This window comes from Oncorhynchus gorbuscha, linkage group LG01 (assembly GCF_021184085.1).
Source record: "Oncorhynchus gorbuscha isolate QuinsamMale2020 ecotype Even-year linkage group LG01, OgorEven_v1.0, whole genome shotgun sequence".
Lineage (NCBI taxonomy): Eukaryota > Metazoa > Chordata > Actinopteri > Salmoniformes > Salmonidae > Oncorhynchus > Oncorhynchus gorbuscha.
The window spans coordinates 112,197,456-112,220,833 of record NC_060173.1 but is presented as its reverse complement, the minus strand read 5'-3'; the positions used below and the strand labels follow the sequence as shown (position 1 = coordinate 112,220,833).

At 43.3% G+C, this 23,378-nt stretch overlaps 1 long non-coding RNA gene and 1 pseudogene across 1 annotated transcript; both read left to right on the top strand.

Moving 5' to 3' along the window:
- The first annotated feature begins 4,564 nt into the window (after positions 1 to 4,564).
- On the top strand, positions 4,565 to 6,258 carry LOC124031213. The gene is made up of 2 exons (XR_006838092.1): positions 4,565 to 5,067; positions 5,935 to 6,258. It is a non-coding gene; the product is annotated as an uncharacterized LOC124031213 (long non-coding RNA).
- Positions 6,259 to 9,230: 2,972 nt separating this feature from the next.
- The window catches only part of LOC124010945, a 37,864-nt pseudogene continuing 23,716 nt past the window's right edge, over positions 9,231 to 23,378 (top strand).

Below are 23,378 nucleotides of genomic sequence, written 5' to 3'. Positions count from 1 at the left end.
TTGAAGCAACATCTCAAGACATCAGTCAGGAAGTTAAAGCATGGTCACAAATGGGTCTTCCAAATGGAGAATGACCCCAAGCATACTTCCAAAGTTCTGGCAAAATCGCTTAAGGACAAAGTCAAAGAATTGAAGTGGCCTGACCCTGACCTCAATCCCATAGAAAATTTGTGGGCAGAACTGAAAGTGTGTGTGAGCAAGGAGGCCTACAAACCTGACTCAGTTACACCAGCTCTGTCAGGGGGAATGGGCCAAAATTCACCCAACTTATTGTGGGAAGCTTGTGGAAGGCTACCCAAAACATTTGACCCAAGTTAAACAATGTAAAGGCAATGCTACCAAATACTAACTGAGTGTATGTAAACTTCTGACCTACTTGGAATGTGATGAAAGAAATAAAAGCTGAAATAAATCATTCTCTCTACTATAATTCTGACATTTCACATTCTTAAAAGTGGTGATCCTAAGTGACCTAAAACGGGGAATTTGTACTAGGGTTAAAGGCCAGGAATTGTGAAAACCTGAGTTTAAATGCACTTGGCTAAGGTGTATGTAAACTTCCGATTTCAAATGTATTATTATATTAATCTTCCAATAGTCAATAACTTGATCTTTAGGCCTATGTCTTAATTCTTTAAAGTAAATAAAGCATGCATATCCTGAAACGTGATGATGGAATATTAAACTAGTACAATAAGAGCCACTAGTCCATATATTCCCAAGCTGGGGTATGCGTAATGCTGTCGGGGTACGCCAAATAAAAATGTGATTCACATTAACTCGAAAATTGATAAATGGTTAAAAAAAAGTAAGGCCCGTGTCCATAGACACATACCAGCTCTACTGGTAGTACAGCTACTACCATCAGTACCACACCTGCACCCGTCGACCACACAAGTTGTTCTGCTTCCACGAGCACATCCAATGCTAGCATCAGTAATTCTACATTTGTTGTTAGCCCAGCTAGCATGGACACTGACAGTTGTGAATCTGATGCAGCCCAAGAGCTACTGCTCCCTTACTCTGGAAAGCACTGAACAACAGACAGGGATGTTGGACCATCGAAGAGGCGCACATATGATGAGAACTACATTTATTTGGGGTTCACTTATATTGGGAGTAGTGCCTTTCCTCAGCCACAGTGTGTTATATGTGCAAAAGTACTATCTCACAACTCAATGAAACCTTCACTCTTTATTTTTTTTAAACATGCCAATTTGAAACAAAAACCACAGGAATCTTTTGAGCGAGAATTAAGACACCTTTCGAGTAGTAAGAAATGTATAAAAGCAACAGATACCATTAATAAGAAGGGGCTAGAAGAGTCTTATATGGTGAGCTACTGAGTGGCTAAGACAGGCAAGCCCCATACTATTGTGGAGGACATAATTCTTTCTGTTACTGCAGATATGGCTGGGACAATGCTGGGGGAAAAGGCCAAAAGTACTATACAGACAATGTCTTCATCAAACAACACTGTTTCATGACACATCAGTGACCATGGCAGGAGATGTTTTGAAACAATTACTAATTCGCATAGGTAAAGGATGTGAAACGGCTAGCTTAGTTAGCGGTGGTGCGCGCTAAATAGAATTTCAATCAGTGATGTCACTTGCTCTGAGACCTTGAAGTAGTGGTTCCCCTTGCTCTGCAAGGGCCGTGGCTTTTGGAGCGATGGGTAACGATGCTTCGTGGGTGACTGTTGTTGATGTGTGCAGAGGGTCCCGGGTTCGCGCCCGGGAATGGGCGAGGGGACGGTCTAAAGTTATACTGTTACATTGGTGCCATGACCCAGATCACTGGTTGCTGCAGAACAGGAGGAGGTCAAAAGGGGGGTGAGTGTAACGGATGTGAAACAGCTAGCTTAGTTAGCGGTGGTGCGCGCTAAATAGCATTTCAATCAATGACGTCACTTGCTCTGAGACCTTGAAGTAGTGGTTCCCCTTGCTCTGCAAGGGCCGCAGCTTTTGTGTAGCGATGGGTAACGATGCTTCGTGGGTGACTGTTGTTGATGTGTGCAGAGGGTCCCTGGTTCGCGCCCGGGTATGGGCGAGGGGACGGTCTAAAGTTATACTGTTACACATACAAGCCAGTGAATTCTATGCGTTACAGCTGGATGAGTCAACAGACGTGGAGAGCCTGGCACAGCCCCTGGTATATGTCCGTTACCAGTGGCGGTTCTACCTTGTGTGGCTCCCCGGGGCGAACCCCCCCCTTCAGCCAAAAAATCCCCACCACCAACGCTAATTATTATTCAGACATTTGGAACAACACAAATAAATCATCATATCATTTAAAACAATATGAATATAAAAATCTATACAAAAATAAGACTCAAATATCAAAAAGTAGTAACAAAGACAAATAGAAACAAATTGTAATAAATAAATACAAATAAAATAAGAACTTCATTATTGCACTATTACCCTATTGCGAAGAAAAACACACAAATAAAACTAAATTGCACAAATCCTATATCACACAAATACACAAATGGAATAACACATTTATAAAGAAGAGAATCGGATTATTACACTATTGCACTTCAAACAAGAAACACACAAACTAAATTGCACAACTGCCATCTGAACCCTGACCTTTCTTGCCTTCCTTGACGCAAAAAACGTCATCGATGACATCATCATAAGAACACTGCCCAGCAATTGCATTATTTAATACTGGTGACAGCAAGGCCACTAAAGGCGTTCCTGTGACATGGTGGACCTCAGGTAGTGTGCAGACTGGTTTTCTATTCATCTTAATGATATTGCACAAACCAGTAAAAAAATATTTAAAAATATGTCTGTAAGACTATATATTCACAGTATTATGACTGAATTGTGGTTTATTTGGTAGCATTTCGTAGTGTGACTGATTTTATTAATTCCATTAGTACTGTACAAAGTTAGAGGTGTGTTATTTGATAGAATCCCCCGATACCCCTACCTCGGGCTTCCAGAGGGGAGACCTGAGGTCAACCTTTCCCCCGCTACCCCTACCTCGGGCTTCCAGAGGGGAGACCTGTCAACCTACCTCCCGCTCCCCTCCCCATCTTGTACTTCTGAGTGGGAGACCTTCCCAGGCAGTAGCCTGCCTAGCTCACAAACAAGAATCAGGGCGCCCACTCCGACAAGGTTAATTGACCCACAGTTCCACACGGTGACATGATACCATTGACGTGACGTGCAAATGAGCGATAGAAAACCGATCACGCAAATGTCACCAATCCAAATGTTTTTTTTGTGCTGGCACCCTGTGCCGCCCTGGGCGGCTACCTATGTCGCCCATACCTAAATCCGCTGCTGTCCATTACGTTTATGGGGGGTCAATTAAGGAAGACATCCTCTTCTGCAAACCACTGGAGAAGCTGTTGCTGCCAAAGGAATGCCTGACAACTTCAAAGACATTTTGGACACTACAGTAAAAATAATTAACTTTGTTAAAGCAAGGCCCCTGAACTCTTTTCTGCACTATGCAATGATATGGGCAGCGACCATGTAATGCTTTTGCAACATACAGAAGTGCCAAGATGAACTTAAAGTTATTTTTACTAACCATAATTTTCACTTATCTGACCGCTTGCATGATGACGACTGGCCTATCTGGGTGATGTTTTTTCTCATCTGAATGATCTGAATCTGGGATTACAGGGACTCTCCGCAACTATATTCAATGTGCGGGACAAAATTGAGGCTATGATTAAGAAGTTGGAGCTCTTGTCTGTCTGCATTAACAAGGACAACACAGAGGTATTCCCATCATTGTATTAATTTTTTGCGTGCAAATGAACTCAAGCTTACGGACAATGTCAAATGTGATATAGCGAAGCACCTGAGTGAGTTGGGTGAGCAATTACGCAGGTACTTTCCCTAAATGGATGACACAAACAACTGGATTTGTTATCCCTTTCATGCCCTGCCTCCAGTCCACTTATCGCTATCTGAACAAGAGAGCCTCGTCGAAATTGCATCAAGCGGTTCTGTGAAAATTGAATTTAATCAGAAGCCACTGCCAGACTTCTGGATATGGCTGCGCTCAAGGTATTTGCCTTGGCAGATCGCGCTGTTAAGACACTGATGCCCTCTGCAACCATGTACCTATGTGAGAGTGTATTCTTGGCCCACACTAGCATGAAAACTAAATACAGGCACAGACTGTGTGTGGAAAATGACTCTCTCCAAAACAACCCAACATTGCAGAGTTATGTGCATCCTTTCAAGCACACCCTTCTCATTAACCTGTGGTGAGATATTCACAAATCAGGTTTAAATGTAAGATGATTAAATATAGAGCAAAATGATTGATTATTATATTATTTGTGCCCTGGTCCTATAAGAGCTCTTTGTCACTTCCCATGAGCCGGTTGGGATTTTTTTTTTTAACTCATACTCATTCTTATGTTTAATAAATGTATCATATAGTGTGTGTGGCAGGCTTACAATTACGTCAAAAAAACAACATTTGAGAGTGTGCTGACCCTGGTGCTCAAGGAGGTTGAATGTTTGAAGGGGTACAGGACTTTAAAAAGTTTGGGAACCACTGCGTCTAGTCTAACATTCTGACACCTGAGAGGTTGGGACCACTTTGCAATTAAGTAGCGTTTGAAACATGTCTTCTTAATGAGGTGGTCATACGACGAGCTCCAACAATTTATCTGTAAAGAGCCTCACTACCTCTAGCAACCTTACCTACAACACCGTACACTTACTTCACTGTTCCACTATCTGAAATTATACGGGGTTTTTTTTCTCCTCAAGCGCGCCCACGAATACGCGTTCACGTTTGGCAGCTCCACGTCGACATTCTTCCAGCTACAGACTGAACTGCACAGCGCTGAAAGAATAGAATAAGAGGTCAAAACGGCGTGAATGCACCAATACGAACACTGTATGGAGGCTCCAAAGAGGGACGTCAACCGCGAAATTAGGAAGTGTAAAAACTCTTGCTTGCTTTGATAGTTTGTCCTGCAACCATTGTAGATAGGCCACTGGTTTTTGCATTTTATTATCGGTTTGCCCTCGTGCTTGATCGCAGCTGTTCCCCTTTAAGAGCTCCCGTTTCTACCAGGTACCGTATGATCAGTTGCATTTCTTTAACTTCTCATTATGTTCACATTTAGAATATGAAGCAATGCTATGGCATTTCACATCTGCTAATAGAATTCCAACATCTTTTAATTCACTGTTTGATTTTGTACTTTGCAACTTCATGACAACAAGCAACTCTCAAACTGTATTGAATATACATGTATTTGTTACTGTAATCTGAAGTGGAATGTGTTGAATATTTGCCTTGTTGTATAGGTAGACTATATTTTCATTGTGAAATTAAATCTGTGGCTTTTGGGGAACAACTCCCAACAAGTAGGTTAAACAGCGTAATGAACGTGGGCGTCTTAGCCTTGGAGTGAACGATTCAACATGAACAAATTCATGATTTCAAATTTGGAACCCTTATGGGGCACGTCATCTGTTCCACATATGGACTGCTCTAATTGTTGCCTTTACTACCTTGAAGATAGTCAAGGTTGAACTGCGAAGTAAACACCTTATGAACGAAAATGTATCTTGCCTTTTACTGTGTGATATTGTATGATTTCGTCATTTGTGTGGTGGTGGTGGTGTCAAGAGTGTGAGAATCAATCCAAGTTTCCAACAGCAGTCTTTCCATTCACTCCTCTCCGTGTTTTAATAAGCCCCGAGAATTAGTTAAAGTTCCACATAATATACTTTTTGTAAAGCACTCAACTTTGGTTGATTTCAGTTTAATCTCAAATCATGCTGGAGTTTAACTTTTAGGTTTCAATAGTGTGTTCAGAATGTCATCCCAACCTCCATAATTACATATTTTCCACACTACAGTGTGGAATTCAAAGTGTTTATCAACCCAGCACATCAATAGGAAACTTACATTTCATTCTCTTTTATGTTGCAGGTGGAGTAGTGAAAAGGGTTGGCACTGTGGCTGTCCAAGTAAAGTTCTGTGATACACTTTGACTCTAATTGTTTGCAGTCAGTGCATTACAGAACTTTATTTTGGGAGTTAATGCTCTGGGCCTGAGGGAAATAAATCTACCATCTGGAGAGCGAGAGCATTATTCCACAACATGGCCACTTGCAGACTTCAATAGGGAAACTCCTTGTCACTAAATATGTTCTTAGAATAAACTTTCTTTGGACAATTACATGCCTTGTGAGTTTTCACCTACTTGTGAATGTATTTGCTAATAATTAAAAGACTCACTTTGGTCTGTTGGTATCAGAGTGAAATGTCTGAATTTATGACTGAAAGGGAGTAGTAGCTTGTTGCATCACTTTCTATAGGGTGACCCAGCGAGCCATATGGAAACTCCAGACTCCAGTCATCCCCCCCATGTTCACTTTGTCATGTGACTCATGGAGGTGAGAAAGTTAAACGAGCAGTTTAAATGTTCAAACCTCTTTTCCAGTGACCTGGATCATAATGTATGGCTCCTACCACATATTAATGAACCTTATCAAAACTCATAAACATTGATGTCAAATATTTTTTTAAGGATTATTTTCTGTTGTATTGACATTGTATCCTGTAAATGGAAGTTATGCTTAATTATCTGTTGTATCATTCATTGCTAGAGAGTTGGAAATAAAACTATTTCAGAGATGTATATGACAGCCAATAGGAAGTTAGGATGAAACGTTGCTATTCTGCAGTGTAGGCTGTCTGTCCAAGCAGTATGAATCAACGGTTCTTTCAAAACAAACTTTTCACACAAAAGACAGATAATTACATATAAAAACTAAAAGTGCAATAACATCACTGATTCTATAAAGGGCACAAAACTTGTTAGTCTAATTTAGAGATTCTCTGGAACTTTTGTATACTTGTTAGCGATCACCAGCCAAATGTGATCCCCGAAAATTGCGTACTGAGTCACATGTGTAGATATGTGCTCCACGTCATTGCTCTGCTGTGTGTGCGCGTCTTGTTAGCGGTCACTCAAATGGCGAGGGGCTGAAGCTCATTGGCTAGAACTCGAATTGCTAAGTGGCATGGGGGAAAAGGCACAGCATAGCTTCCAGAAAAAAAGTCACTTTCAAACTAGGGATTTCATGGATAATTGAGGTAAAACAGTACATATGCTCATAGATTACACATGTATGAACTACACATTGATAACGTCCGGTTCAAAGCGGGAGGATTTAAAAAAAAAAAATACTACGGCCTGCGGTCCAAACACTTAAGACAGACCCTATCCCCTTAGCCATAAAATTAAGTGGACACTTCTGATGACGTGTCATGACGTCTGACGAGTATTCACTTGCAGGGCAAGGGAGGAAGGAAGAATTTTTAAATTGACCACTCTTGGCCGGAAATTCATCACTCTTTCATCCCGCGATGATTGGGTTTGCAGCCACCGGTAGCTACAGTCAATTATGGTTGCAGGTCTACTTATATTATATAAATTATTAATATACACCTACTGTATGATAGCTAGCAAATTAATTAGCTAACTACCTTTGGCCTGCCAAGCTGGAACTTCTGAAGGAAAATATTCCAAAAGATAACCAAACATAAACATTTCACATAGTAGCAAAATGTCTAGCTTATTTGCATTCGTTTTTACTTACACTTGTATGTTGACAACTCCATTGATGTTAAGTTTTCACTAACTTAGAGGATGTACAATTTCGCGAATTGAAATATAGGGAGTTTCAGGCCCCGGGGATGACATTATTGTACACTCGCAAAGCCGACTAAAAACGAGGGCTGAGGGACTAATAATTAAATGACTCACTTTGGTCTGTTGGTATTAGAGTTAAATGTCTGAATTTATGACTGAAAGGGAGTAGTAGATTGTTGCATCACTTTCTATAGGGTGACCCAGCGAGCCATATGGAAACTCCAGACTCCAGCCATCCCCCCATGTTCACTTTGTCATGTGACTCATGGAGGTGAGAAAGTTAATGGCTAATCATTTGGGCCACCGGCCAAGATGGCAACAGGGATTCCCATCAAGGGCATAAGGCGAGGGTAAGTGGACGAGGGTGTGTCTTTTAAGTGTTTGGACCATAGCCCTAGTAGTCACCAAAGTTCCAGACCATATTTTTAAAGACACATGCACACATTTTAGCATCATGACATATTTTTCCTGCTATTAAATTAGATGACTTTCTTATAATAAAATCAAAATTTCTCTGTGTTTTCAAAAAGTTTTGAATTTCAGTTCTCCCAAAGCCCAGTTCATTCATCATGGTTAATATTTAGAGAGCTTCTGTGCTCAGCGTAAGTAATGATTAGGCTACCTGTGCACAGATCAAATCTGTCTGAGAAAAAGGCAGTCACCGGCACAGAGAAAGAAGAGTTGCGTTGATGCATGTTGAGAATGCCATTCTTATAAACTCTGGAATTTCTTTCACTTGCCATTTCTCCTGAAAGGATGACCTCTGAACTATGGGCATCAAGTTTCCACGAACTAAAGACCTACTCTCAAACTCGTATGAATGTAACTGACAGTCCAAATCAACATGCTTGTAAGCTAGTCCTATGCCACAAAACTTGTTACAGAGTGATGATAAGGGAAAACTCATTCATTTATATTCTTCCAAGAATCAATATAATTTTTGGAATTACAATTGAACAGCAGTAAATCACACATTGTGCCTTGTAAAAATATTTGTCTAATATAAGCTTTTCCAGTGACTATAACTCTCATCAACTAGATTCAGCTGCAGGACTATTTTTTTTTTTTCTTGAGCTGATGGTCTGGGGACCGGAACATAATTACAAATAATTTGACTGCGAATTCACTGCAAGAATCCTAAACAGATATAATATTTGACTAAAACATAATAATGTAAAACCTTGCTTACATTTGTATATGATCACCTGTCTCTCTATTATGCGTGGAATACAGATTTCTCAAATTAAAATCACTTGGAGCTGATCTCCAGGTGTTTTTACAGTATTTTATGTACAACAATAAAAGACACAAATAAATATATATATATATATTATTATTATTATTATTTGCTCAGAGAATGTGTTGGGCCAAATTAAACCACCCGCGCAAATTCGGCCCGCGGGCCGCCAGTTGGGGAAACGTGCTCTATGGACTACCAGCAATTCAATTAAAGTAACAGCAAAGATAGGCTATAATGTAACCAATTTTGCAACATTGTAATATGTATTGAAAACACAAATTAAATGCAGAGCATGATGGGATCTGATTACAATTTAGCTCATATCCTATTATCGCTGTGACAGCTGCCTTTCCGTGCACAAACACGGAAGCAGTATGGCGTCAAACAACAATAGCTCCGACAGGCAACGAATTGCACAGCAAAGATTAAGCAGAATTGCTGCGCATTTACATAAACATGAGGACGGTAACTCGGGAATTATCGCAAAAGAATGCAAAATTGATGCGATTTGTTTCAACGGAAGAGAATAAAGGGACGGTGCCGAGAAAGAGGTAGGAATTGGCGGTGGTAATAGGGTAGAAGTGGCTGAATATGAGGGCTATCCTGGCATGCTATCTGGTCATTTAAAAACACATCATTGGTGTCTTACAAACTGAGATCTCCCTTGACATTATTTAGACATCTCTGCTTTATTTTAGCTAAGAAAATGAGCCAGCAGAATGTGCGGTAGTGGTCCTTAAACAAAGTCTTCATTCATTGAAGTGGGTGCGGCGGGACTGTATTCTATGCTAATCTTTTTCATTGTAGTTAGCTAGGCTACTTATTTAAAATGTGTTTCAGTAATGTTTTGATCTCTTCCCCCTGTTGAAATTAAAGTTCAGGTCAATCCTACACTAGGATTGTACCACATTTGTCATAGCTTGCCAGCGTTATATGGGCGGACTGGAGCTCCTACACCACATAAAATGCTTTTCTTTTTTGTGTAAAACAAAACTTCTGATTTCAGAACTCAAAGAATAGACTGGAATTACACACACGTGTTCTGTTTAATTGCGGCCTATTCTTTTAGGTGCTGGAATTAGTAGGTTGCGATAAACACTAATTGTATCTGACCTCGGAGCTCCAGTCTAACACCACTAGTCATCGCTCAACTCCATCGTAAATCTAGGAGTTGAGTTTAATCGGCAAGACCCAACGAGCCGCTCGTGACAGTGGGCAGCTGAAGTTTATGTAAAACCACAAGATCAGCTTGCCAACATTTGTGACTATTTCAAGGTAGCCTATTCCATTATGCATGTATATTGTTAGCTATATCTTGATTAAAACTACGGGTGACGTTTTGAATGCTGACAATATTCTGAACAACGACTAGGAAAATGTCACCTCTGTTTGTGACATGAACAGAACAAGCTAGCTAGCTACTATACATTATTGAATAGAAGGGATCATTATAATGGTAATCTTTTTTTTTAAATATTCTTCATTATATTATCATATCACATTTTTATCTGGAGGTTAATGTTTTTTCAGATTCAGAAATGGGATAAAGTTGAGCAGTTAACTTTAAACTTGGATCTGATTTGTCCAAGACCTGTGGTGGTCTGACAATCCGTTCGTAATGAGACGAGTTGAATGTTAAAGCTTTCACAATCGTGCTGTAGTGACATAAAAATAAAATCAGGGTTAAGTGCCTTGCTCAAGGGCAATTGTCACCTTATCAGCTCGGGTATTCGAACCAGCGACCTTTCATGTACAGGCCTAACGCTCCAACCGCTAGACTACCCTGTGACAGCTAGTGTCAGATATGCCTTAGACCACACTTCCATATTTGCATTACGTAGAGTATTGCATGAACCACTCACCCATGTAACACCGAACAATCCATTATCCCGCATTCAACTGTGACGTGGCCTGTGTGCGGAAGTGTTACCATCGTTCCACCACAGGAATGTTAATGATTTATTTATGTATTATGTTTGGCTCTGCATCGTGCAGTTGGGAAATGTTTTGTGGAGCGATGGGTAACGATGCTTCGTGGGTGACTGTTGTTGTTGTGGTTGTGTGCAGAGGGTCCCTGGTTCGAGCCCGGGTATGGGCTCGAACCAGGGGGCGCAGGGTAGCCTAGTGGTTAGAGCGTTGGACTAGTAACCGGAAGGTTGCAAGTTCAAACCCCAGAGTTGACAAGGTACAAATCTGTCGTTCTGCCCCTGAACAGGCAGTTAACCCACTGTTCCTAGGCCGTCATTGAAAATAAGAATTTGTTCTTAACTGACTTGCCTAGTTAAATAAAGGTAAAAAATAAAATTAAAAAAATTAAAAATGGGCGAAGGTCTTCATTGTGCAGTTGGGAAATGTTTGATATTAATATAGAATGTTTTTTTGTTTTTTTTGAGAAGCAGAAGTGCTGAGGCTTATTTTAGATGCGTGGAGCAGCGGTCTAGGGCACTGCAATCTCTGTGCTAGAGGCGTCACTACAGACCCTGGTTCGATTTCTAGGCTGTATCACAACCGGCCTTGATTGGGAGTCCTATAGGGCGGCGCGCTATTGGCCCAGCGTCGTTAGGGTTTGGCCCGGGGGAGGCCGTCATTGTAAATTTAACTTACTTGCCTGGTTAAATAAAGGTTAAATCAATAACCTGTTGGTCAGTTAGGTTATGGGCAATTCCATGGTAACAGAGTGATGCTGAGACTCAGATTTTTCACTTTCAAATGAGTCAAACAAAAAACAATTATTGAAGTTAAACAAACCATACAACTGTATGCACAAGGAAATTAAAATGTAAGTTATAGATTGAAAGCAAGTCTAAGAAAGCAAGTCCCCGTGTGGCTCAGTTGGAAGAGCATGGCACTTGCAAAGCCAGGGTTGTGGGTTTGATTCCCACGAGGGACCAAGGACAAACAAATATGAAAATGTATGCACTCACTACTGTAAGTCCCTCTGGATAAGAGCATCAGCTAAATGACTCAAATCTAAAGACATTTTTGATCGATTGTATCTGCGCTAATTCCCATTCTATCATTTTAGTTTTTGTCTTTCGGTTTTGTACAACAGTTGAAAATACAATGTTTTTGGTTATTGAAAAGATGTTTCACAGTGGTTTAGCAGGTACAGTGATTCTCTACACTATATATTGCTTGTTTTGTCACAAACTGAAATTAGGCGAACTATTCCAATTTTAGCAACCAGGAAATGGCTGAGTGATTTCTGCATATTGCAGCTTTAAAAAAAAAAAATTTAAGTGAAAAATCTGAGTCTCAGCATCACTCTGTTACTGTGGAATTGCCCCAATGCTACCTTTCTGGCGCGATGAGTTTGGCTTAACCTGGAAGCCAGATTTCTGCTGGTTTGTTGGTCTCTCTCTATTGCCAAATGTATGGTCATTTTGTGCTGACGAGTGACCAATTAAAAAAAAAAAAAATATGACAAATTATAAAGCAGTCTAACTCTCCAGTGTGAGCCCACCCCCATTTCCAAATGTAAAAAGAATGTTGAGTACAACTTGTATTGTTATCTGTATGTGTAAATGTTACCTTCATGAATTTACCCTCATTGCCCATATTTTCTAGAATTGCGCTTATCACTGGAGAGTAGGAATGTTCCCTGCTACAAAGCTGGGATAACTGGTCCTGTTCTTGCTGGAATGTCAGTCTGGATTTGACCTACTTCATAAACAACCTATACATTTGCACCCATCGTTTCAAATGGCATTTTAACCTTCTTTTAACCTTCTTAATTTTTATATATATATATTTTTTAGTTACAATTCAGAGTTTGTAAAATCAACAGTCTAACTTCTTCTTGAGCTATTGACTCATTCATTCTGTAATAACTTGATTGCAGCCACAAAACAAGGCTACCTTTTGAACAAGGCGCCGATCTAGTAGCTAATTACTAGCCTAATGGTCTGGTCATCGTCATGCAGTGTAATATTTGTTAACGTAGCTTCATAAGATTCCTCCAGCTCTTTGAGGCCAGACGGCCATTGCTTCCATTTAATTATACAATAAATTCATTCATCACTGGGCAGTTGTATTCTTCTGCTTGTTGAGGTTGTGACAGGACATCAGAGTTGTGTCATGGTCCGTTGAGATGACAGGCTGTGATAGACTGGCATTGAGAATATGTCACTCACTCACTCACTCACTCACTCACTCACTCACTCACTCACTATTTTCCCAGGCTCCTCATAAATTACACTGGCTGCCTGTTTGGCAGGCATTCCTCATGGGTTTTTCTCAACCATGTGTACCAACTTAAGGTATGGATCCCTCCTAGGGGTAGTGGCATGTTTCCTCTGGCCGGCTGCCGTAGTGGCCTGTTTCCTCTGGCCGGCTGCCGTAGTGGCCTGTTTCCTCTGGCCGGCTGCCGTAGTGGCCTGTTTCCTCTGGCCGGCTGCCGTAGTGGCCTGTTTCCTCTGGCCGGCTGCCGTAGTGGCCTGTTTCCTCTGGCCGGCTGCCGTAGTGGCCTGTTTCCTCTGGCCGGCTGCCGTAGTGGCCTGTTTCCTCTGGCGAGGAATATCTGAAAAGCATTCGAATGGGATGAGCGTAGTGATTTAACACAGACGAAGAAACACATTTACTAAACTGTCATTTTTATTATTCAGTAGATATATGGAGATACTAAAATTCTTCCTGATACTTTCAGCTCAGTGTTCAAGCTTGTTTCTTGAATCCTCTAACCTGATTTAGCATAATGCTAAGCGGACAAATGGTATTTATTTGGAACACTTTTAGGAGAATATACCCAACCTTCGTTGGCCTTTTCTCCTAATGATCATCATCTGTGGTTATTCATCATGCTGCTCCCCCTTGGAATGAGATCTAAGCCACTCTCTGTCTAATGACTGCTGTTCATGCTGTTTGAAGGTAACAGGTTTTCTTCTCCATTTTGTTACTGTGCCTACAGGCTTTTGTAGTTGGCTGTGTGTAGTCCACAGGGGAACGACCACCTCTGAGACCAGGTGTGACTGGAGCTTCCCATACTGCCAATACACTAAGGAAGAGCCATGATGTGGAAAGCCCATTTTTGAATAACGGGAGAGCCACGACGTGGAAAGCCCATTTTTGAATAACGGGAGAGCCACGACGTGGAAAGCCCATTTTTGAATAACGGATGTCAAAACAAGGGAACTACAACACATTCCCCATTTGCAAATAGACCACTAACCCAAATACTAGCCTACTGTGCAACAGGATGTCAAGTATGAGGGTGCAAGTCCAAGGTCTTTTAAAAGTGCTTCCTTGTGTTGTCTTGGTCCCTTGACATTTGACCTGTGTCGTCTCTGACAGCGTTATTACTGTATTAGCTTCTACTACTAACATTTAACTAAATTGACCAACTGTTTCTTGTTCTCTCCCAGGCAGGAGATTATGAAGTGAAATGGCTGGGGGTACAGTGACTCCAAATTCCTCTTTAACAAGAAGGATCAAGCAGAATTTACAGGCAAAAAGGTACAGAATACTGTCTTAACATTTTCAACTGTTTTACTCTCACGGAAGAAAATCTGGATTGTCTCAGATGATCTGTAGGCTAAATAATCTATTCACATGTTTTGATAGAATTCTCAATCTTAGTTGTTCACTCCTTTGCACAGGCTACCACCTAAAACTGGTTCCTGACATTTCTTGATTTTTAATGTATTTAAATAGTTGATTATTGGCGTACTCGTTTTGACATTTTACTGCATTGTTAGCAGTCAGTAACATAAGCGTTTCACTGCACCCGCTATAACTCCTGCTGAACTGTGTGTGCCAACTGTGGGTTTCCACAAACTCGGTCCTGGTGCCCCCTTATGGATGCATTTGTGTGTGTTTTTGCCCTCGCATAACACAGCTGACTTGAATAACCAACTCATCATCAAGCTTTGATTATTTGAATCTGCTGTGTAGTGCTAGGGCAATAAACAAAAGGGCCAGGATCGAGTTTCGGGAAAACCCTGGTGTACATGATCAATAGACTTTGATTTGAAAACCTCCCACTCCTCTCCAGCCTCATTCAGAGTGGGGTACTAGTGCCATCTAGTGGCTGGTATCGGTACTCTGTTTTCTTGTTTTGATTTATTCCCCAGTCATCAGGTCAATGAGTGGGATTATCAACTGTTTGAAACTGCCCTTATTACCTTTCATGGAATGTTTCTTCTTACCATTGACTAGGGGTTGGTGCTTTTGTTTTGTTTCTGCTAACAGTTGTCATTGGAACAATTGTTGGAAATATGTTGAGTGCTGATATAGGAAGTGATTAGTTTGAATCTCTGTGCGTTTAAAAAAAAAAAAAAAAAGCCTAACCTATTGTCTCTCCACTCTCTCTGATAACGAGGGTATGACTTGAATCCACACGCTGCAGAATGGATCTGTTTTCTTTGGCACAACATCTTCTGTTCTGAACCTTTTATCTTTGTCCTGTATGATAAGAGGCAGAGATGGTGACGTATGGGTTTCGGAACAGAAAGCCTGTCAGACATAAAAGCCAAGCGACGCAATGTGATTTTTACAGGATGCTGAGTAGTAAATGGTCCCTCTGTTAGTCTTTACTAGAAGTTGTATCAACGACATTTCCTGTTCTGTGCTTTCTCATGCGTGGTTTGAGAGATGGCAGAAATGAAAGTGAATGAGAATTCTCCTCTTTTCATTAAGGAGTGTGTTTTTAATGGTCGGCTGGACAAAGACGGACTACAGTTCCCTGGTGTGTTGGCCTCTACTGTGCCAGCGGTTCAATTATACAGCGTCTGGCCTGGGCTGGCGCCACAGGGACAGCGTGGTCACTAGGCTCACCTAATAACCTCTAAGCTCAAGCAACCACACACTGACTCCATACCCATAACAGACCGTATGTATTTCAGCAGTTCCCAGCGTAACACCTCGGTCAGAGGGGATGTGTTTATGATTTGGGTAAAGCTTTCTTTTAAGCCTGTGTGTTTTTGGTTCATTGCAGGTATAGGCTAAGTGGGATGACCCTGCCCAGATTGCAGGACTGGTTTGAAAATACCTTTGGTGCCAGTGTGAAGCATAAAAGCCCTGCGACAGTAAGTGTCGTTGGTTTTCAACCCCCATGTCTCCTGTTGGTGTGAATTTCAATGACGGCAGCCGGCGACCAGTTAATGGCTCCTCCTCCTCCTCCCATGTCTTTGTCCCAGCCAGTCCTAAATGCCAGCGCTGTGCCGCCGCCCAGACTGAACGAGGCATTCGTAGAGAACCTGAAGGCCACAGGCATCCCATTCTCCAATGAGACGGAGGACAGGGTGTTCCGTGCCCACGGTGAGGCATGCTGGGAATGCTCCGGTCCTGCAGAGGACTAGGTCTCATACAGACAGTGTGTGATGCCATCTTTATTCTTACACATGCGGTACATAGGAACACAGCAGTATTATGAACATAGCACTAATTATACTGATCATACAATCATAATTGCTTTTGTTGTAGTATATATATTTTTTAATTACTTTGTGTTAACAGGTCATTGCTTACATGAAATCTTTGCTCTCAGAGAAGGGAAGAAATTTGAGTGTGTTCCAGACATGGTGGTGTGGCCAAGTGAGTTTTACATCAACTCACGTTTCCACCCCCCTCCCTCCCACAATGCATTGCTTCCCATCATCCAGGCTCAGGTTTTTATTTTAAGGGTTAATCTCTGCCGAGGCGTAGGGATATTGATATGTATGAGAGGTGGCTTAATAAGAAGCGTCAGGGGAGGGCGTTGGGCCTGGTGTACTGGGTGTCCATCTCCGTATCGTCATGAATCATGGCAGATGGGTTCGCTGCAGTTATGGCTGGCACCTTTTTATCATGCAAATTTTGTGTTGACTGATGGCTGGAATTTGATTTATCAGACTCTGTGCCGTTGCTACTCTTGTTATCGATGTAACACTAACATATAGCTGTGTGTTTAGAAAATGACATGGGATAAAATGTCCATCCAAGATATTGTTCTGTATTCTTTGCCTCCGCAGACTGCCACAACGATGTGGTGAAAATTGTGGAGCTGGCGTGCAAGCACAATGTTTGTCTGATACCGTACGGCGGGGAGTCTTTCACTATTGCAAACCCAATATTATTATGTTTTTATTTATGTTTTTACAAACTGTGCAATATATTTTTGATTAGAATGGTATGCCCTGTTTTTTTCCTTGTGGCCTGACCAGGGGAAGTGCTGGTTATAGCCTGCTGCTAGGGCCCAGAGCTTTCCCCTGGTGATGTGGTCAGGGAGAGGTCCTAACCCCTCTTGTCTCCTGTCCCCCATCCAGGAGGGACCAGTGTGACCAGTGCTCTAGAGTGCCCCCTGGAGGAGATCTGCTGCATCGTCTCTCTGGATACTTCCCAGATGGTGGGGAATGAACCGACTTGGACACAGTACACATTAGATCCACTCTGAGAGTCACACGTCGTAGATCTGTAAACAATGCTTTTATACCATACAAGGATCTGCTCCACAAAGCACCTTGTCTCAACATAACTGTACTGTTTCTATAGTACCAAGTATACACTGTGTACCCTTTTCCCCTTCAGAACAGCCTCAATTTGTCAGGGCAATGTGGCAAGTGTTCCACAGGGATGCTGGTCCATGTTGACTCCAATACTTCCCACAGGGATGCTGGTCCATGTTGACTCCAATACTTCCCACAAGGATGCTGGTCCATGTTGACTCCAATACTTAATAATAATAATAATAATAAATACTTCCCACAGGGATGCTGGTCCATGTTGACTCCAATACTTCCCACAGGGATGCTGGTCCATGTTGACTCCAATACTTCCCACAAGGATGCTGGTCCATGTTGACTCCAATACTTCCCACAGGGATGCTGGTCCATGTTGACTCCAATACTTCCCACAGGGATGCTGGTCCATGTTGACTCCAATACTTCCCACAGGGATGCTGGTCCATGTTGACTCCAATACTTCCCACAGGGATGCTGGTCCATGTTGACTCCAATACTTCCCACAGGGATGCTGGTCCATGTTGACTCCAATACTTCCCACAGGGATGCTGGTCCATGTTGACTCCAATACTTCCCACAGGGATGCTGGTCCATGTTGACTCCAATACTTCCCACAGTTGTCAAGTTGGCTGGATGTCCTTTGGGTGGTGGATCATTATTGAAACACACTGGAAACTGTTGAGCGTGGAAACACCCAGCAGCATTGCAGTTCTTGCCACAGACTTGTGCGCCTGGCATTTACTACCATACCCTGTTCAAAGGCACTTAAAATGTTTTGTCTTGTCCATTCACCCTCTGAATGGAACACATACACAATGGGATGTCTCTATTGTCTGAAGACTTATAAATCCTCCTTAACCTGTCTCCTCCCCTTCATCTACACTGATTGAAGTGGATTGAACAAGTAACGTCATTTAAGGGATCATAGCTTTCAACCTGGTCAGTCTGTCATGGTAAGAGCAGGTGTTCATAAGGTTTTTGTATTTAGAGTAAAACCTTGCATGTTAATGATGCATCTTAGTTTTACAGACCGTATAATGTCTTGCACAAGATCAGCTGGCTATATACTCTCTGTATGGACAATAGAAAGTGTTACAGGCCATTTCTTTTGCGACGTTAGAGCTTTTTTTTCTCTGTGAATGTCTGAAGCTCTCACAACAGGATAGATGGGGGTCGGTCAGCACGGAGGACGCTCTCACAACAGGATAGATGGGGGTCGGTCAGCACGGAGGACGCTCTCACAACAGGATAGATGGGGGTCGGTCAGCACGGAGGACGCTCTCACGACAGGATAGATGGGGGTCGGTCAGCACGGAGGACGCTCTCACGACAGGATAGATGGGGGTCGGTCAGCACGGAGGACGCTCTCACGACAGGATAGATGGGGGTCGGTCAGCACGGAGGACGCTCTCACAACAGGATAGATGGGGGTCGGTCAGCACGGAGGACGCTCTCACAACAGGATAGATGGGGGTCGGTCAGCACGGAGGACGCTCTCACAACAGGATAGATTGGGGTCGGTCAGCACGGAGGACGCTCTCACGACAGGATAGATGGGGGTCGGTCAGCACGGAGGACGCTCTCACGACAGGATAGATGGGGGTCGGTCAGCACGGAGGACGCTCTCACGACAGGATAGATGGGGGTCGGTCAGCACGGAGGACGCTCTCACGACAGGATAGATGGGGGTCGGTCAGCACGGAGGACGCTCTCACGACTGGATAGATGGGGGTCGGTCAGCACGGAGGACGCTCTGACGACAGGATAGATGGGGGTCGGTCAGCACGAGGACGCTCTCACGACAGGATAGATGGGGGTCGGTCAGCACGGAGGACGCTCTCACGACAGGATAGATGGGGGTCGGTCAGCACGGAGGACGCTCTCACGACAGGATGGATGGGGGTCGGTCAGCACGGAGGACGCTCTCACGACAGGATAGATGGGGGTCGGTCAGCACGGAGGACGCTCTCACGACAGGATAGATGGGGGTCGGTCAGCACGGAGGACGCTCTCACGACAGGATAGATGGGGGTCGGTCAGCACGGAGGACGCTCTCACGACAGGATAGATGGGGGTCGGTCAGCACGGAGGACGCTGTCACGACAGGATAGATGGGGGTCGGTCAGCACGGAGGACGCTCTCACGACAGGATAGATGGGGGTCGGTCAGCACGGAGGACGCTCTCACGACAGGATAGATGGGGGTCGGTCAGCACGGAGGACGCTCTCACGACAGGATAGATGGGGGTCGGTCAGCACGGAGGACGCTCTCACGACAGGATAGATGGGGGTCGGTCAGCACGGAGGACGCTCTCACGACAGGATAGATGGGGGTCGGTCAGCACGGAGGACGCTCTCACGACAGGATAGATGGGGGTCGGTCAGCACGGAGGACGCTCTCACGACAGGATAGATGGGGGTCGGTCAGCACGGAGGACGCTCTCACGACAGGATAGATGGGGGTCGGTCAGCACGGAGGACGCTCTCACGACAGGATAGATGGGGGTCGGTCAGCACGGAGGACGCTCCTATATCCACATCAAAGCTTATTCAGACGTCCAGCTGTCTCACTCTCTTTATCTTACTTTCGGAGAATCATAAATTTGCTAAACTTTTTCCTCAGAGAAAAATACTGTGAGGGAAGGAAACTCAATCGGAAACAGCATTTAGTATCAGTACTGTATCATAGAACTGTTGGACAGCTGTCTACCCTAGGTGATATATTGGCGGTCTGGACATTGCTCGTCCAGCAGTCACTGAGGAGGTGACGTGAATACCAGTGCGCTGGGTCAAGGGTCACAGGGCATAGCGGGTCTGAGGGAGTCACATGAAAGACTGTGTATGACCACAGGAGACATTTTATTACCTCTGGAGAATGAATAATGGCTCAAGCTGTTCCGGGGGTGACTGGAGAGGTTAACCTTTTGGAATCTGACTAACACTGTGTCCTCCCCACGGCCCAGTCTTCTAGTAACGACAGCCACATGTTCGTATCTCAAGTGCTACTGAAATACCCCCCCCAAACACGAGCTTGGTTGTTATTACCTTTCTCGTTGACATATATTGTGGTCACCATAGCATCAGGCTTTTTCTCACAGTCATTATAAAAGGCTGCATACTGGCCTTTTTTGGGGGTTCTAGAATTAAGACTGGAATGTATTTGATGTCATTAATTTGGTGAAGGCAGTTTTAGAGAACATCCTTGCATATGCTGTCAACACTACTACTCCAATCATTAAAATTCTCTCCCTCTAACCTGTATGGGATGTATCCGACACAGCATGCTTTTCATCAGGGCTAAACTCAAGGCATTGTGTTTGTCCTAGTGGTCTAAATCAGGGATCATCAACTAGATTCAGCCGCGGGATCAGGGAGCCGGAACATAATTACAAATAATTTGACTGCGAATTCACTGCAAGAATCCTAAACGGATATAATATTTGACTAAAACGTAAGAATTTAAAACCTTGCTTACATTTGTATATGATCACCTGTCTCTCTATTATGTGTGGAATACTTGGGGACAGATTTCTCAAATTAAAATCACTTGGAGCTGATCTCCAGGTGTATTTTTTTATAGTATCTTAATACAAAAATAAAAATCCATAAAACCACCAGTTGGGGAACCGTGGTCTAAATGATGCAAGCAGTGAAATGTTTTGATCTCATTTAGTTTTGTCTTTGTTTTTATCTGCAGAACCGCATATTGTGGCTCGACCAGAAGAATTTAGTCGCCCACGTTGAAGCTGGCCTCATCGGTCAGGATCTGGAGAGATTAGTAAGTGCCTTGCCCTCATACATACTAAGCCATGTCATGCTGAATGATCTCCCATGCAAGGGCTCATTGTTGCTAAGATGGGTAAGTATTTTCTTACTTTTTTATTTTACCTTTTTTTTAAGTAGGCAAGTCAGTTAAGAACAAATTCTTATTTTCAATGACGGTTTAACTGCCTTGTTCAGGGGCAGAACGACAGATTTGTACCTTGTCAGCTCGGGGAATTGAATTTGTCCAACGCTCTAACCACTAGGCTACTCTGCCGCCCCAAGTTTAAGCTGTCTTCTACAGGATCTTTCACCTGTAGCCTGCCCTGCCTCTCCACCCTGGTTTAATGGTTTCCAGGGAGTGCAGAGATTCTATGCTAGGCAGGTCTGAATAGGAGAAGAGGTAACTACGTTAGAGCTTGAGGCTCGGGCGATGAGCAGATGGCACCATCAAGCTAATTTCGAAGGAGGCTGTGTTTGACGTGAAGGAATGCGTGCTCTGTGTCTCAAACTGGCTCCACCTTTGCATATAGAGTTGCCATTTTGACGGAGCAGATGGCTCTGCATTAAAAGCTGCCTGTCGGGAGAGCAGTGCCATGAACGCACGGCCTGACTCCTCACGTCACCTGGTAGACGGTAGCCATTAGAATAGGCCATGCCTGCATGCTGCTGGGGCCCGGGGCCGAGACCAGGGGGCCGAGACCAGGGGGCCCAGGCCACATCTGACATATTTTTACCTCCCCCTTTCATTTTTTCTTCTCCTCCACGTATTTTGTGGTTCATTTTAGGCTGTTGTAAAAAATGCAAAAAAATATGTCATAAAGCCTATTATTTGAACATAAAAGCCTCTTAACAAGCCCATTATTTGAACATAAAAGCCCCTTAACAAGCCCATTATTTGAACATAAAAAACCCTTAACAAGCCCATTATTTGAACATAAAAACCCCTTAACAAGCCCATTATTTGAACATAAAAACCCCTTAACAAGCCCATTATTTGAACATAAAAACCCCTTAACAAGCCCATTATTTGAACATAAAAACCCCTTAACAAGCCCATTATTTGAACATAAAAACCCCTTAACAAGCCCATTATTTGAACATAAAAACCCCTTAACAAGCCCATTATTTGAACATAAAAACCCCTTAACAAGCCCATCATTGAATCCAGTGGTGGAAGAGGAATTTGATTGTGATTTGGTTTCATATTTAAAATTGTTATGGTTTTAGTGGTTTACACCAGGAGTTGGGTGCACATTTTGGTTTTTGCCCTGGCACAACATGGCTGACTCAAATAATCAAAGCTTGATGAGGATGGGTTGGTTACTTGAATCAGCTGTGTAGTGCTAGGGCAGAAACCCAAAACGTGCACCCGTGGGAGTGCCAGGACTTAGTTTGGGGGAAAACCTTGATTTTTACACGACGTAGATCTAAACTCTGCTCCTATGGATACTGATGAGTGTTTCTTTTGTCACTCTCCCTCTCCCCAGCTCAACGAGAGTGGCTACTGTACGGGGCATGAGCCAGACTCCATGGAGTTCAGTTCGCTGGGCGGCTACTAGAGCATCGGGCATGAAGAAGAACGTCTATGGTAACATTGAGGACCTGGTACATTCCCTCTCTGTGACTAACTACGTAGAATGTATGCACACATGACTGTAAGTCGCTTTGGATAAAAGCGTCTGCTAAATGGCATATATTACTATTATTACTAACTCTGATCTTACTGGGCGATTTGATTTGTAATCACTGGAAGTTGCAGGTGCGCCCATCAGAACAGACTTGCGTCATTCTAATGTATGTATGGGAACCATTCTATTTGGATTTGCTGTGCCGAAGGGGCCTGCTTGTTTTGTTTAAGCTCTGCCAATGATTGACAGAATTTAGCCTTGAATATGAACTCGGCAACTGAAATGGCGCTTGTTTTAACCTGGCTATTTCATCACTCCTCTCTGCTGTGGGTTTTTTTAAAGTCAAGCGAAGTGACTTGACCTGCCATCTTGTTTGTCGTATGTCCAGGTGATCCACATAAAGGCGGTGACCCCTCGAGGGGTGATGGAGAAGAGCTGCCAGGGGCCACGCACGTCCACTGGGCCAGACATCCACCACTTCATCCTGGGCTCAGAAGGTAACTCCTCCCAGGGATCAGGACTTCAACACGATTGTAAGTTGACCGTGTGTGTGTGTGTGTGTGTGTGTGTGTGTGTGTGTGTGTGTGTGTGTGTGTGTGTGTGTGTGTGTGTGTGTGTGTGTGTGTGTGTGTGTGTGTGTGGTGTGTG